The sequence below is a fragment of the Triturus cristatus genome, chromosome 3_2, assembly GCF_964204655.1.
Source record: "Triturus cristatus chromosome 3_2, aTriCri1.1, whole genome shotgun sequence".
Lineage (NCBI taxonomy): Eukaryota > Metazoa > Chordata > Amphibia > Caudata > Salamandridae > Triturus > Triturus cristatus.
Genome location: NC_140584.1, coordinates 923,796,199 through 923,811,440, shown reverse-complemented (window position 1 = coordinate 923,811,440; position 15,242 = coordinate 923,796,199). Strand labels below are relative to the sequence as shown.

Sequence of the window (15,242 nt, the reverse complement as noted above, 5' to 3'; positions counted from 1 at the left end):
GAACTTTTATGTAAGAGTAAAACTTCTGATCTAGATGTGAAATGTGCATATTATTGATAGCCATACTGGGCTTTGCATCAAACGCCACCGGTCGTTTGAAGGAGATGTAAACCAAGGGAAATGAGTTACATTTCTTCCACCCCCCAAAAAATAACACAGCACTCAATCAATAAACTTGTCTAAGCATAGGAATTATTTCTGGACGCTTATGATTCCTGAACAAATACTGTGGCAGACAGTCCAGACTAACCACTGTGCCATTGTGAAAGGCAGTGCCCCACGCACTGCAGTCTTGTTTAAGAACCAGCGCAGGGGTGAAAGCACCAGCATAAGTAGCTTAGTAGCTTTGGAACTGCACTGATTTTTCCTCCTTCTAGAAAACAGCACAGCAAATTTGGATGGTGCGCTGCTTTGAGTAGAAAATGTGTAAATCTGGGCCTAAGTGCCACGGATGAACAATGGGCGTGTGTGCCGGCTTTCTGCACCCCGGAGCACTTTGGTATTACAGAAATGGCAGCGTCAGATCACGCGGATGGTACATGTGCACCAGCAAGATAGATAGGGGAGGCTGTTCCCTCATGTGCATGCAGGTGTGACCATATGCAAATGAAGAAACACTGTCTCTACAGTCACAATAGGTTACAGACACCGGCGCAGAGGCAAAGGAGCTATTGGAGTGAACTGACTGAGCACCACATTGAGGTGGTACATAGTCAGACCCAACCATTCCCCATGGCAACCCTTGAAAGAGGGGTGGAGGCAAAGAGATGGTTCCACTGAACCACCCCCCCAGCCCCCCCCCCCAACATCCGCCTGCAAGCGTATGCAGTCACTCAATGCACCCGCCTGCCCGGAGACCTTTGCCTTTTCCCTCTCCCCGTTCAAATGCAGGCCATCTGCCACCTGAACAGCAGAAAGAGAGCCAGCAGCTCCAAACAGCCGGTTGTCCTTTCACTAATGCATGCACTGAGTTAACATCTGCGTTGAGGCCACTGAATTCATGGTCTTAGGGCACACTGACCCGACTGTGTCCAGCGCAACCAGTTAATGGTGTGCAGTGGAACAGACCAGGGCAGTGTACCCTATCAATAAGACGGTCCATGCTCCTCCTTTCATACCCAACAGCAAGACACCCATCGTTGACTACGCACAATTCACTCTTGCATATAACTGTGAACCACAAGTGATTTTGAAAATAAAATGCCTTGTTAATACGGCTCCATTGTTTCCGCTCTCCTAACTTGCCCTTCAAAGTCCATCCCTGTCCTTCAAGAAACTTGAGGTGACTTTATGGCAGCATAAAGCGGTATGCAAAACAAATAACAAAACTTCATATCACTAGGAGGTAATTGGCAAACTTTAGTCAGGTGGAAATCAAAGTTTAGCTTACTCAAATTATATTCAGATATCTGAAAGATGCCCTCTCCCTCTAGGTTACACTGACGTCCTCCTGCGGTGTGGGTTCGTGCATGTTGACCAGGTTTTATGAGGGTAAAATCAAAAGATCTAGGGAGATATTCAAACTTCAGGTTATTAAGGTAAACCATAGGGTCACCGAAGCAGACACTCATCAACTGCAAACAACACAGCTGGCAACGAATTTGCCCTCCAGGGTCTAGTACACTGACCTACAGGATTTCAGGCCACCAGGAGGGCATGCAACAGTCAACCACAAATTCCTTACATTCACAAGCCATGAACGCACCTGAAGGCAGTCCAACATAAACAGAGCAGTAACATCACTAAGGAATCAGCCCAGCCCTACCTCATTGAGGAAAGATTTCGTGGGAAAGCTTCCCCCTCTGGTGTGCCAGACTGTAAATAAACAAGTCATGTCCTTCAGTCTTGGCAGCCGAAAATTGGTTCATCACCGAGGCAGTCCCAGCGGTCTCTGGGACCAATGTCCAGTTTGCCTCGCCAGAGTTACAATCGTTCTACAGAGGCCCTGTGCCACTGTTTCACATCTAGCCCAAGTCCACCGCTCATTGCAGCAGACTCACCATTCAACATTAACCCTAGTCCACCCTCTCTGCAGCAGGCACACCTTTTGACATGCAGCCTTTGGTCCACCACTCCCTGCAGTAGGGCCACGTTGCACACATACAGCCCAGATGTGCGGCTCCCTACAGCAGCATTCCCTTTCCACATCCAGCTGCAACCCTCAGCTCTCTGCAGCAGTTCCACCTCTCTGACTCCGTACCTGTTCCTTTAAGAATGCTCCATTTGCCAGACCCATGTATTGTCCACTGCTCTACGCCGCATGCCCACCTTTATATAGCCATTTCTTGACCACTGCTCTCTTGGGAAGGCCAACTATACACTGTTGTCCCTGATACAGCGTTCCTGGCAACAGAACCTCCTTTCTAAACTCAGCTCTGGTGCACTACTGGTTGCAGCAAGTTCCTATATACACGTGCTTTCTTGGCTGTCCTTTCACTGTATTTGGACCGCCTTTTCGTGTTCAGTTCTAGTCAACCACCCTTTGCAGCTGGCCTGCCTCTCCCTACAGCAGGTCTGGTGTAGCCCTCACTGCAGCAGGAACTTTGCAGACACAGTAATGTCTGTCAGTTCAGACACTGATTGGGCGACATTGACTAGATCTGCAAGGTTTCTGCTACAGTGAGCGCTAGACCAAGCCTGCAGTAGGGAGAGCTAGGCCAGCTACAAAGAGTCCACACCTGTCCCCGTGGCACAGCGCATTACTTCAGGTCGACCTATCCAAGCCCTGCTCTCAACTCCAGCTAGCAGCACTAGCAGCAGCTTACCCACTCAAAGGATGACTAAGGGCAGCCCCCTCTCCTTCACTTGTGCATTTCGGATCGTAAGTCATATGATGCGAAACAGATTACCAATAAATGTATAATTCAGCTGGCAATACTGCTGCAGTACGTGCACCAGGACACAGCCGGGCACCGCGATGCCAGCTGCACACAGTACGGCAACCTGTCTCTTTCAGATGAACACTGCCCCACAGAATGAGCGACCGTCAAAAAACAAATACTGTATTCTTCATGGCATGGCCAGGGCTTCAAGAAAGTTCCTTAAATGCGCTGCGTTAGGTAGCTACACAAAAGTAAATATGAGCAGCTGGGCTGGAACGTTATAGGCAGCTGAAAATACACAATAAAACTCCAGAAAATTCTGCAATCCATGACAGTGAGGATGACGGCGTTTCAACCTAGTATGGGGGTGGAGAAGATGTTATTTATATTTGTTGCTCCACTGCTCTCATTATACCCCATAAACCTATTGCCCATAGCACTCCTCGAGGAACCCACAGCTCTTCAACATCCAATGGACTGGACAGTCTTGCCCCCACGAGTTTTTCCTCATGGAACATACCGGACATTCTCTTCAACTGAAAACAGACAGACAGACACCTCCCATCGACTCCCATAGCACTTGTATAGGCTACAGCCTTAGCCTCTTCCTCCTCCGAGCAACATATTTACTTCCATGCACATGCACGATTAATTCTAAGTGTCATCCGTTCCCTAAGGCCTCAATATCAATGGGCATATTCACTGATCTAATGGCATTCGTAAAACAGGCAAGGCCTACCCAGAGTTTGTAAATAGTGGGAAACTCCATATTTTTCTTAACAGAGCCCTAAACATCCAAATAGTTCTGTACGATGAATATGATGAGTTAAAATTCGGAAGACTATGTTAGCGGGCAGTCTCGGAGAAAACCATGCCCTCCTCAAGATTTCCGGTAGATCAGAGCCAAATGGAATGCTAACTATGTGCCTGGAAACAGTTAAGTCCCAAACGGCCACACCAAAATATTGTACATAGTTCATTCCCCAAACAAGAATAACTGCAGTACACACGCCACATGCCCATCTTTTCAAGTAACACCTCCTCTTGTATAATTACACTGGGTAGCAGATCACCACCTTCTGCGCCCACTGTAAATTGCTCTCTATGTCCCAGTTCTTGCACTGTGACCTACTCGTTATCCCTCCTTGCTTTCCCAATACCTAGTTCCAGTATTAGCTATCTGATCCCTTATTTTGTACTCCATTACTGTGCAGCACGTGTCGATTGGAGCTAGGTTAACGCCACATGAGCAGCCTGCATACCTTGACTGCCTGACCCAACCATATCTAGACTCCGCTTGATAGTCAATGAAAACATTGGCTTGATATATATGCAACAGCGGACGTATGGGCACACTGCACTCAGGTCATGTAGGTTGAGCAGAGCAGCACCTGCTCTGCATATTTGACCTTCGGAGGAGACATCAGAACTTTCAATGTGGCGGCTGCTGTGGTACTCGGACCTCCCAGCAACCATCCAGCAGTCTAACGAAAAAGCCTAGTCAAATACACAACAAACTGAAAAAAAACAGTCCACGTACAGTAACAAATCCACAACCTTCCGCAGATGAATGCATGCAAACAGTCACACACACTGCTCCAGCTGCTGGGCATGTTCCTTTTCCACAACATTATCATATTAGATCCAATACCTTAAAGGCATCCAGGGGTAAAATGTGCAATCGAACTGTGCAGTTTTTACCTCCTAACTACCACATTCATGCAGCACTTAGAAATATAACCAGCAGTATGTGCATTGCACAAACTCCAGTTATAAGCCAGTAGTTGGCCGCATGTCCCCGGTTCTAGCCCTGCCCACACGTCCCATGCATAACTAGCTCCAGCATCCCCATGCCAGCACTAACCTCCGCTGAGCACTTGCATGTTACTTTTAGTTCAGGGACGATGCAAGTCACGTTTAGCACTTAATCCTAACTCAAAACCAACCCCTCCCCCCCACACACCCAATAAAAGTCTGCCCCCAAGAGCCACCTTACATTAATGCTTGCAAATGCAATGAAGCAGAAATTTTAGGCAGCCCCACCACAGCCATGTATGTCAGGTCCAGCTCGTCTCCCCTCTAACACGTGGAGACATTTATCGCGCAAGCTAAGCAGCATCCACTTCCATCACGAACCATGCATGTCGGCTGCTCTGGTACTCGGACCTCACAGCAATCACCAACCTTAAGTTCCAGACTGCATATTCACAACAAACTGAAAAAACAGCCCATTTACAGCAACAAAGCCACCACCTTCAGCAGCTTAATGCATGCCAACAGCCACACATTCTGCTCCAGGTGCTGGGCATGTTTTCCCCCCACAATATTATCATACTAGATCCAAGACCTTCGCGGCCTCCACAAGGGAGCACCCACTCCCATCGGGAACCATGCATGCTATCCTAAGGCGCCGCTACTCCCATGAGGTCGGCGTTAGACCCTGTAACACTCTGCTGTCCACCCCAACCCCTGCCACCAGACCTATGAATCCATACAACCTGTACCTGATTGATTGCTTTGCAGCCTTACTCCCACTTACACATGAATATTGCAATTACTTGCACAGTGCGCTCTGACCGGGGTTTCTCAGTCGTAAAAGAGGTACTGTATGCCAGGCTTAGTCACTAATCTCCCCCATGATCCAGACATGCTAGTCTCGAACAAAGAATGTATACCCGGATTAGACCCTAACTCGTCTATCATAGTCAAAGAGTGCCAAACCTATGTTATGCGTTACCCCGGACCCATATATGTTACATTTAGACACTGTGGTCCTGCAGGATGCATGCATGCTACCGGACCCACACAAAACAGACCAAGCCCATCATGACACCAAGATATATTCATGAAAGTCTTAGCCCCTAATCACATGTACGTCGGCCCCTGGTCACTCCGCCTACAACATACGCATGCTTACTCTTGTCCTGTCGTCTTCCTGCATAGGAAGCAGGTATGGCTGTTTTGGAAATTGGAATACGACCTTCCTCGGGACCTCTTACATGCCAGCCAGAGCAGTCACCTCCTTCCCGAGAAGCCTGCAGGCTTGCCATAGCCTTCGTGACAGATATTACGATTGGTGGGTCTACATTCAAATCATCAGGACCAATCCATACCTGCCTTAGATCATACCTTCCCTCCGATCTTCCACCTACCAGATCAAGAGACTGATCTGAATGAAACCAGGTATGTAGTCCTAATGCCTGGCCAACTCAACACGACGATCCCATGCGTGCTTGCCCATATACCTTCCTACTAGCCGCAGTCCAACCGTAACACTCGCGTTTACCCACGGACTAATGCATAGCTGCTGCAGCGCTACAACTCAACCCTCCTCCCACAAAACATACCTGCATAGCAGTCACCCTCCTTAGTTCCACATCATTTAACCAGAATAAATTTTTTTGTGCAGGTTTTTGCAATGTAAGAACAATACGCGACATGCCCGCCCGAAGACACGTACCACACACACACAAAACGGCACTCAAAGAAAAGTCTACACTTTTGAAACACACACCCCGAACAGAAAAATACCAAATAAAACATTGCGCATTCCCTCTCCCCAATAGAAACGGACAAAAACACAGACTACTTCTAAGTAAACAACTCATAGCCTTAAAAAGAAACGCATGCCCCGCAAAAACGTAGACAATGCACAAGAGCACACCCAACCGAAAATACCTCACAAAAGAAGACCACCGCATACCCACCTCATAAAGGGAGGACTACTCAAGTACCATATACTCCCAAAACACAGTCTCCTCCACAGTCTCCGACTCCCGTACAGAAGCACATAACCCGTATATCCTCAAAAATAATACACTCTGCAATTCTGCCTCGATTATCTATCTCCCCCTTCCCCCCAAAAAAGTCCCCTCCTTCCACCCAAAGGAGACACAGCTGCAGTTCCTTACCGGCCACAAGCTGCAGCCACACTAACGACAACAGCAGGGCGTACAGCCCCTGCAGGCTCTGCGAGGGGACACCAGGGCAGCTAGTGGAGGGGGGCAGGCGAGCCGTCCCATGTACAGTGTCTGTGCTCTCTTTAAAGGCACAGATACCCCGACTGCGTCTCACCTCGCCACTCGTGTTGCCAGGTCTGAAATCCAAAACAAGCACACTCCCCCTTGAAAAGAAACCCAAAACAAGCGCATGCCCTACCAAAAGAAAATACAAAACAAGCCCTGCCCACAAAAATCACGAAACTGCTTAGCCGAGGATAGGGACCACTAAAGTCTGATAAAAAAAAACGAAATGTCATGACGTCTTGCCAATTTACCATAAAGGCTCTTGAAACTGTATTTAGAAAGCGTTAAAAGCTTAAACATACTCCATCCTTCGCAAATTTTACCTGCACGAGGGACTGATAGCACAGGCTCCATGCAGCCCAAAATGTGCAAGAAAAGAATGAGACTTCTGGAGTAGTTGTTACAGCCTGTAAGTTCAGTGGTAGCTTTTCGTTATATTGTGCAATTATTCTGGTTTGGCATTAGTATGGTTCTTATTTGTTATCAACGTAAGTTAATTCATCCTCGCACTTCTGACAGTAAGCACTAGAATCAAAATATTAGCGTTTCATATATTTTTCTGATGGCGTCTCTTTATTATAATTTATAATTTATCCGAGGGTGGTCAACACCTTAGCAGGCGATTAGAGTCCCGTTTCTTTTCATATCGGAAGCCTGGGGATGCAATACTAGTGATTCTACTCCCCGTCACATATGCCCAAAACAATGATTGCCCTAGAGTATACACAGCCCGCTTCTTATTGGTGTGAACAACCAATGCTGTCACTCACAGCTGATCTTCGGTGTCGGGCTGTAAGAGAAGCCTCAAAACAAGAGTCTCGGGGAGGGTAAACATTCAACTCTGTCCTCACACAAAAACATATCAGGAGGATTGAACTAAAAATAACCACCTTCTCTTTAAACAAAATACCCTTGGCACCTACACCTTTACACTTAATATATCATGCGCACATAACGTTGCTGGCCTGTCAGTGACATCTTGACTGACCTATAGCTGCGAAACGTTGGGTAGCAACATTACTTTAATTGGCCACCGCCACACTTGGCCTTGGCCCATCTCTTTTTGAGCCAATAGAAATCATCAGAAGGGAACGGGGCGGAGGAAAGTCGGTGTATGTATTTGGTGTTCTCACACATGCACGCGGTTGAGTTTGGTTGCCGGGCGCTAGACAACAGCTGTGAAGTGGAAGACCAATGGCAGCAGAGCCCTTGTGACCAATGAACAGGGAAGTCCACGAAGCCAGCATGGGAGTTCTGCGGAGAAGGATGACATGTAAACAAACTAAAGCTTCGTCTTAAAGGGACAGCGCGATTAAATCGTACCAAAAGGATTGCCGTGTATGTTCTGGCCTTGTCAACATGATGACGCATCTCGCTTTAACGCGATCAGAGTGGTGTCATTCCAGTAAGATAATTATATGGCGAGGTTACGGCCCGTTAAGGCAAACTGTTTGATAAATAGGAATCCACGGGCGTATCGGTCATACCTGTAAACCCATTAGCACGTGTATGTGATCAACAGCCGAGTAACTAATAACAGTTAAAAAACAAAATGAAACTGTAAAGATCCGACACATCCTCTCTAACCAATCACTATTGATCTTGTATCCTGAAAAGTAACTAAAAATAACCAATTTTTTTTCCACTAATCGAAATCAAATAATAGGTTCAGGTGGATCCAGAATAATCTCAGAAGCAAATAGTATGATACTCCTAATTTTATTACAAGACCAGAGGCTCCTATTATGCTATCCTTTCTTGCCTTTATTAAACAGCACTTCCACATGTCAGCATTTTAGAGCAGGCAAGTGGGAAATTAAAAAAAACATAGTAGTGAGAATGTATTTTCGCTATAACATTGAAACAGAGGCAATCTTGCTGAATCGGGTCTATTGGTATGTATGGTGACAGACAATCAGCATTTCATTTTTGGCAGTGTAATAACATAGTGCAAACAAAAACAGAGTTCTAAACTCTGGCAAACAAAAACAGAGTTCTGACCTTTTTTGTTTCTGCTATGTGAAACTCCCCATAATAAAATACCAAGGCCCTTCACATGCTCTAATCTCCCCGTCCAGGAATTAACAGACAAAGCGTTAACCTCTAATGTCAGAGATAATTCTTTGTGGGGGAGATTGGAGCCCACATGACCGGTATTAAGATTTTATTCTGGCAGTTTTACAAAACTTCGAATCAAGTTTTATGCCTGCTGGAATTTGGAGCCCGGAGACTAGCCTTGAAATCGGTAGTCTCCCGCCTGAATTGGGAGGGTTGGTACGTATGGTGCCATACAAAATAAGGAATGATTCTGAGAACACTATTTTCAGGGTATATCAAATCGTCTCTGATGGGGGCAGTGCCAGTTTTAATCCCGTAAGGATTTGTTTCTCCTCCTTGGATCTGGCAATTCAATTCAATAGTAAATAACATTTTCAGAATTAAATGTAAAGCATATGAGGCTTCACAATAAAGATTGACAAATATTACAATCAAACGATCAAGGTTTATTAAAAGCTTGATTCATCACAGAAAGCAAAATAAATGGTTAGAAGTCAATCAATTAGTCATTTAAATCAATAAATAACATGAAGATCAGAATAATAAAATACTTAAGCTCAAGTAAATCAGCGGTCAAAACAACAAAGTTTTTCCTCTGCTAACAATCAGGGTACAGTGAGCCCACAAACCTCAGAATGTGACCTTTTTATAGGAAATTACACAAAAAGAACTATACTTTTGGTGTGAATATGGAAAGGTACTACAATACAATCTAATCATATTAAAGGAAGAACCAATGACTGACATGATTTGTTACACAAGTTGCAAAAGCAGGTTCACACAATGCAGAGACATGGTAGTCGTTGCCAACCGTCGAAGATGGTGGACGCATCTCTTTAGAGTTCCCGCCAGATGCCCGAGAATCATGCAAAATCTGGCGTCATCCAACCTCCACAGGCGGCTACACTTCCCCTTGTGAGGGTAACCGCTCTTCTTGCCCTGGGGTAATTTCTGCAAACTTTTTTGCTTGCACTAGGAAGCTGTCAGTGACAACCGCATGACAGCTGGCCTGTCACCACCTTGATGCTGCTCAAGAGGCCTGCTTCTCCTCTTTCCGTTGTCTACCACTGGCGGCGCTGGGTTGTGAGCCTTAGGGTGCTGCGATAAATGGGTGGCCCTCCCAGATTTTCACTGCTGCACCCTAACCTGACTGCACGCCGAGAAGGTCTTCAGATGCTGAGGCGCAGCCGTGGGGAGCGGCACAACCCCTAGTGAAGACTCCGCAGACCCTAGCAAACTAGAGCAGATACGAATGGCCCTCACTACTGTGAGTGTGGAGCCCTCCCTGCCTGCCGCCTGCATCGCCCAGACCTGCCTGTGTCCCGGGGGACCTCTGAACGGTGGGACATAGCTGCTGTGGGCACATGGCCCTACAGGTGACGTGTGGGCTCCGGCTGCCACAAACAGGCAGTTTGGCTGTAGGAAAGTAGAATCTGCTTTAATGGTCATCCCCACTTTTTGCTGGTGTCATTATGTTTTACTGGCTTGTCTGACTGGGATCATGCTAATCAGAACCCCAGTCTCTGTGCTTCTTCCCACAATCGGACATGGTGAGTACTTAGGTACACTCCAGATTGGCTACTGGGGTACCCTTGTAAGTTCCTAGTATACGGTACTAAGGTACCCAGGGCATAGGTGCACCAGGGGTCCCCCATGGGCTGAAGCATGTATTATGCCACCCATGAGAGACCCCTCAAATTGTGACTACAGGCCTGTCATTGCAGCCTGTGTAAGCTGGTGCTAGCACCACTTACTACAGATATACGTTTCCTTATATCTGAGGTCACTGCATTTAAAACCTATAAGTCACCCTAAGGCACGCATTTTAATCCTGAAGGCAAGGTGCTCGGTTCTAAGTGTGAGGGTGCCCCGGCATGAGCAGGACACCCCTACGATCATTGGAGTGCATTCTCCTGGGTTGTAAGTGCATCAGTCATTACGATACATAGAATGGCCGTGCGTCATTACGCGATGGCTACTCTAAACTGGCTGTAACGAACCCTTTTGTGCTTGGTATCAATCATGTTGTAATCATACCCCAACACCATAAACGGTGTTGGAGGTATGATTCCATGCACTGTAAAGCTCCTCCAGGAGGCCTTCAGTGTTCCCGGTACCCTTCTTCTAGAACCAGACAGCAAACTATGGCTGCTGCCGGCCAGAGACACGATTCTGCCCTCCAGCTGATGAGCCAAGCTCAAGCAGGGGAAAGCAGGACAAAAGGTTTCCTGTCACAGGGAGGTGTGACTACCTCCCAGACAGGACTTAGTGTATTGGGACAGGGTGGGGGGGCACTTGCCAGTGCCGCGAGACTGCTTTGAAGGGCACATTTGGTGCACTCCTTGCATACTCCAGTTGAAACCATTCCAGGGAGCCATTGGCTTCCGCTCTGGTGCAAAACTGGACAAAGGACACAGGAGTATCCTCCCCATTGTCCAGCCCTTCCTCTGGGAGGGACCCCATAATCGTTTCAACCCTTTCCTTAGGGTACTTAAGGGTTTACCTGTGGGTGGTTCCTAGATTCGTCGTGGGACAAGATTCAGATTCAATACCACTTAAACTACGACCGTCTGGGCACTCTAAACATCACTAGACTTTGCTTTGGGAACCAAGACTGTAACTGGGAAGCCTCCTGCTGCTCCTGGTCTCGTCGACCTGCAAGTCTGCTGCAATGTCTGGGCCTGTGCTCCATACAGGTTCTTCACAAGGCCTGTGGACATCCAAGACACCCAAAGGAATCTTCTTTGGTGTGAAGGAGTCACTTCCGTGCATCTGCAGGCACTGCAACGAAGCTGACCAGTCTGCTGTTCCCAGGCTCCCACAGACTCTGAAAGATTCAGCAACACAGACGGTGGTTCTGCAACTCCCTCGAGACCTGCACTGTCTTCCTAGCAAGTTGGAGGCCAGTATCCCTCGTCAGAACCGCTGGGGCAGTACCCCAGTGCACCGCGTCAACTTGCCGTTGCCAAGGCTTGTTGACTCTCTCCTCCAGAGATCTTCGGGCTTCAAGAAGCTCCCCCCTTAAGCATCTCCTGTAGCCAAGATCTTCGCCTGCACCGCATCCTTTGCACCGTGGGCCTTCATCCTCTGGCAAGCTGCTCGAGGTCCTCTTGCGACTCCTTTGCCTTCGACCTGTGGGTCCTCTTGAGGGTCTTCTTTGGATCCAGTGGGCTCCCTTGCTTGCTTGGGGCCTGCTCTGATTTACCTGTTAGTGGTGAGTCACTTGGACCTTGCTGGTCCTGACAATGCATGACTACATTGTTTGCCGCCGCCAAGACTTGTTGGTGCCTCTGCCGGACACTGACCCCTTGGCTCTCGAGATCCGACGTGGGCAGCTCGTGAATGGCTCCTGGTCTTCTATAGCTTCGCCTGGTCCGCACAGCTGCAACTTCAAGGGCACCGTCAACTCTCTCTGCATCTCCAGCATCACTGAGCATTCGTCTTCTGTGCCTCCTGGTCTCTCCTGAGTGGAATAGATTTTGTCCCCTCTGCTTGCAGGTACCTCTCATCTTGAATCTACCTTTGGGTTCCACCGGACATTGTAACCTTTGTCGCCAGCGGCATCTTATCTGAAGTCCTTCACTGTGGTCTACAGCAGTTTCCAACGTCACATCACACCTATGCACATTGCTTCCCCAGTGTAGGTATCCTCGTTCATGGGGTAGCCACGGGTGGTGTGACTCTCAAACCTTCTATCTTCCATGGGGTTTCTTCAGGGTCCACTGGGAAGTGCCCTTCTTCTTAAAAATTGCAACCGCAACTTACCTATTGACTTCCATTGAGTACGCGGTCGTGGTGGGGTTCTCACTGTGGGTGGTTCCTTGGGTCCCGAGCTGTTTATGTATTTTATTGACAAAGTATTGTGTGTATTGTGCATATATCTCTGAGTAGGAGATACTGTATTGGGTTAGTGAGTGTTAATAATAAAGACATATTTTTTAAACTAAACTGTGTGGTTCTTTTTCACTTAACCTATACCATAAGATTGAGTGCTGGTAAAACAAGCTGCTTTACACTCCTTCTGGACTAAGCCCGAAGGCTGCTCTCCACAGCTTCCACTTAGAGAGCTTTCCAAGATTGTCTAAGACCACTAAAATCACCATAAGGGTTGTCTGGATTAGTGCAGGGTGCTACACTTACATAAGTGAGCACCATATACTAAGCCAGCCTCCTACACCGGCCCTGGAGGATAATTCTGGCTTAATAGTGACCCTGCTGACTCTCTTGGGAAATTTGAGCACAGAGGCTTCCATCTACAGCTGCTTGTTCCTGCCATTTGCGCCTAAAAGGTTTTCACTGGCGCATTCCCCAGCTGCTGATGGCCTGCCACTGTCATATGTTTGTGCCCAATCAGATGGACCCTTAACTTCCAGTGCTGAGGGATTGGGTGGACCCTCTTGACGTTAACAGATATAGAGTGCTATTTCAGTGGGCTCACTCTGGGTTGCTGGAGGCCTCATCGGTCCAACTAGGGGCCCCCGACAACAGTGGAGCGCCTAACTTCTTTGGGTCAGTTCCTTCACCACTGCTTATACATAGCTGCGGATTTGCCTTCTCCAAACAACTAGTGCTCTGTGGAAACTGCTGGGTTCGAACTTGAAAGAAGGTGCCCCTGGTGCCACTCCATCAGTTCTTCGGGGCCCCCCCTTCTGCCTGGGCATATTACTGAATCAGCGTTTCTTACTGACACCACACAGATACCAGGTCCTCACTCATGTTTTCACTAGATAGTAAATGGTTCTCGTCCTAACTGGGCCTTATCTTGGGCAGTAGTCTAATACTTGTCACAATTTGGTTTCAGTCTTACTCTGCCCCATGCAGAACTTATCGGCCTGACTCAGTTCATCTTGACCTGCCCCTGACTGGTGGACGAGTCATCTTTGTGATTCATAGCAGACCTGCAGGCGGCCGGGGGATAATCATGCTAGTTTGCTCCAGGTCCTACCTGTTATAACATTTAAAACAACCTCAGAGTTTGTGCGGGTGACTCAGGCCTTACTCACTGTATCATTACTTTTACACAATGCCACAGGTCGTATGGTGCCCTCCACACCATGCCCAGACATCTTTCATGGCCCACACCAAGTCAACAAGGATGTTGACCCTGCAAAGCCGTGGGCTGTTTCAACATAGCCACTCAGACGGCTTCTCGACTCGTATACTAGATAAATGCTTTCCGCCCACGATCTTCAATCCACCACCTGACAAATTGGACGTAATTCTACAGGAAATCCAAAACTTTAGGACTGCCATTGAGCACTGCACTGACACATTGGCGGCAGACCATAGCCTCCTATGCGATCATCACTGTAAACTCTCGGACACGGTCATGACTGCTGAAACAACTCTGTCAACGTTGGGCCCCCATAGGTATTGCAATCCGCCGAAATTGCTGATCTCCAAAAACAGCTCACAGTCTTTCAAGATAGAACAGAGGATACCAAGGGTCGTGCCTGCCATAATAATAGCTCTTTGTGGAGATGGCGGAAGGTAAAGAGGGGTCCAACCTGACGTTGTTTATTGAACAATGGTCCCAAATAATGATAGCACCGCAGGGACTCTCTGCTTTATTTACTGTGGAGCGGTCGCATAGAGTACTGACACGCTGCCCTCCACTGGAACTGCACCACGGCCCATTGTTGCACGTATTCTCAGTTTTAGAGACTGTGATGTCCTGTTGCAGAAGGCCAGGGAGAAAGGACCCATTGTTCTGGACAACGCAACTGTGTCTCTCTTACCGTATTACTCACTGGAGGTTCAGCACTGACAGGCGTCCTTCCTTACTGCCAAGAAACAACTGCGGACTGAGGGGCTCCTGTATGCTCTGATGTTCCTGGTGCGGTTTAGAGTGGTCCACGACTAGCACACTTTGTTCTTCGATTCCCCAGAGGCAGTATGGGACTGGTTGGAACAACACTACCCTAACGCATGCTGTTCTCCCCCATCAGAGCCATCATCTAAGGAACCATAGGTGCCCCTATGTCATCATAGTCGTAGACTCCCTCGGCGGAGGTCTTTTACGGCAGGCTTTTCTCAACAGCCCAGGAGGGTAGACTTGCAGTGTTGGCAACGGTGTCCTCCATCAGGACACAGCAGATGCTGCCCCCTCTAGCCCCTCAACAAGTGTGGCCCCCAATTCAGACTCCAATGTAAGCACAGCTCTGTTTCCCTCTGTGAAACCACAAATAGCCGACAATGTGAGTTAAATATGTGGTCACTGTGACAACTACCTTGTTTTTTCTGAAGATATGTCAGGAGTCCTTGGTGGAAAAGTCCTTCCCTTTGGCCTACCTTCTTCTCTCCCTTCCCTCTACCCCCTTCCTTTCCTCCCTTCTCC

The 15,242-nt window shown here is 47.8% G+C and overlaps 1 protein-coding gene across 2 annotated transcripts in view; it reads right to left on the bottom strand.

The window, feature by feature from the left end:
• The window catches only part of YPEL2 (yippee like 2), a 147,234-nt gene extending 140,314 nt beyond the window's left edge, over positions 1-6,920 (bottom strand). Inside the window, exon 1 of one of the 2 annotated variants that reach the window (XM_085649396.1) lies at positions 6,734-6,920. The gene's annotated coding sequence lies outside the window, so the exon portion shown is untranslated. The remainder of the gene's footprint in view (positions 1-6,733) is intronic. The other variant, XM_085649397.1, reaches the window with a different exon arrangement.
• Positions 6,921-15,242: the final 8,322 nt, after the last annotated feature.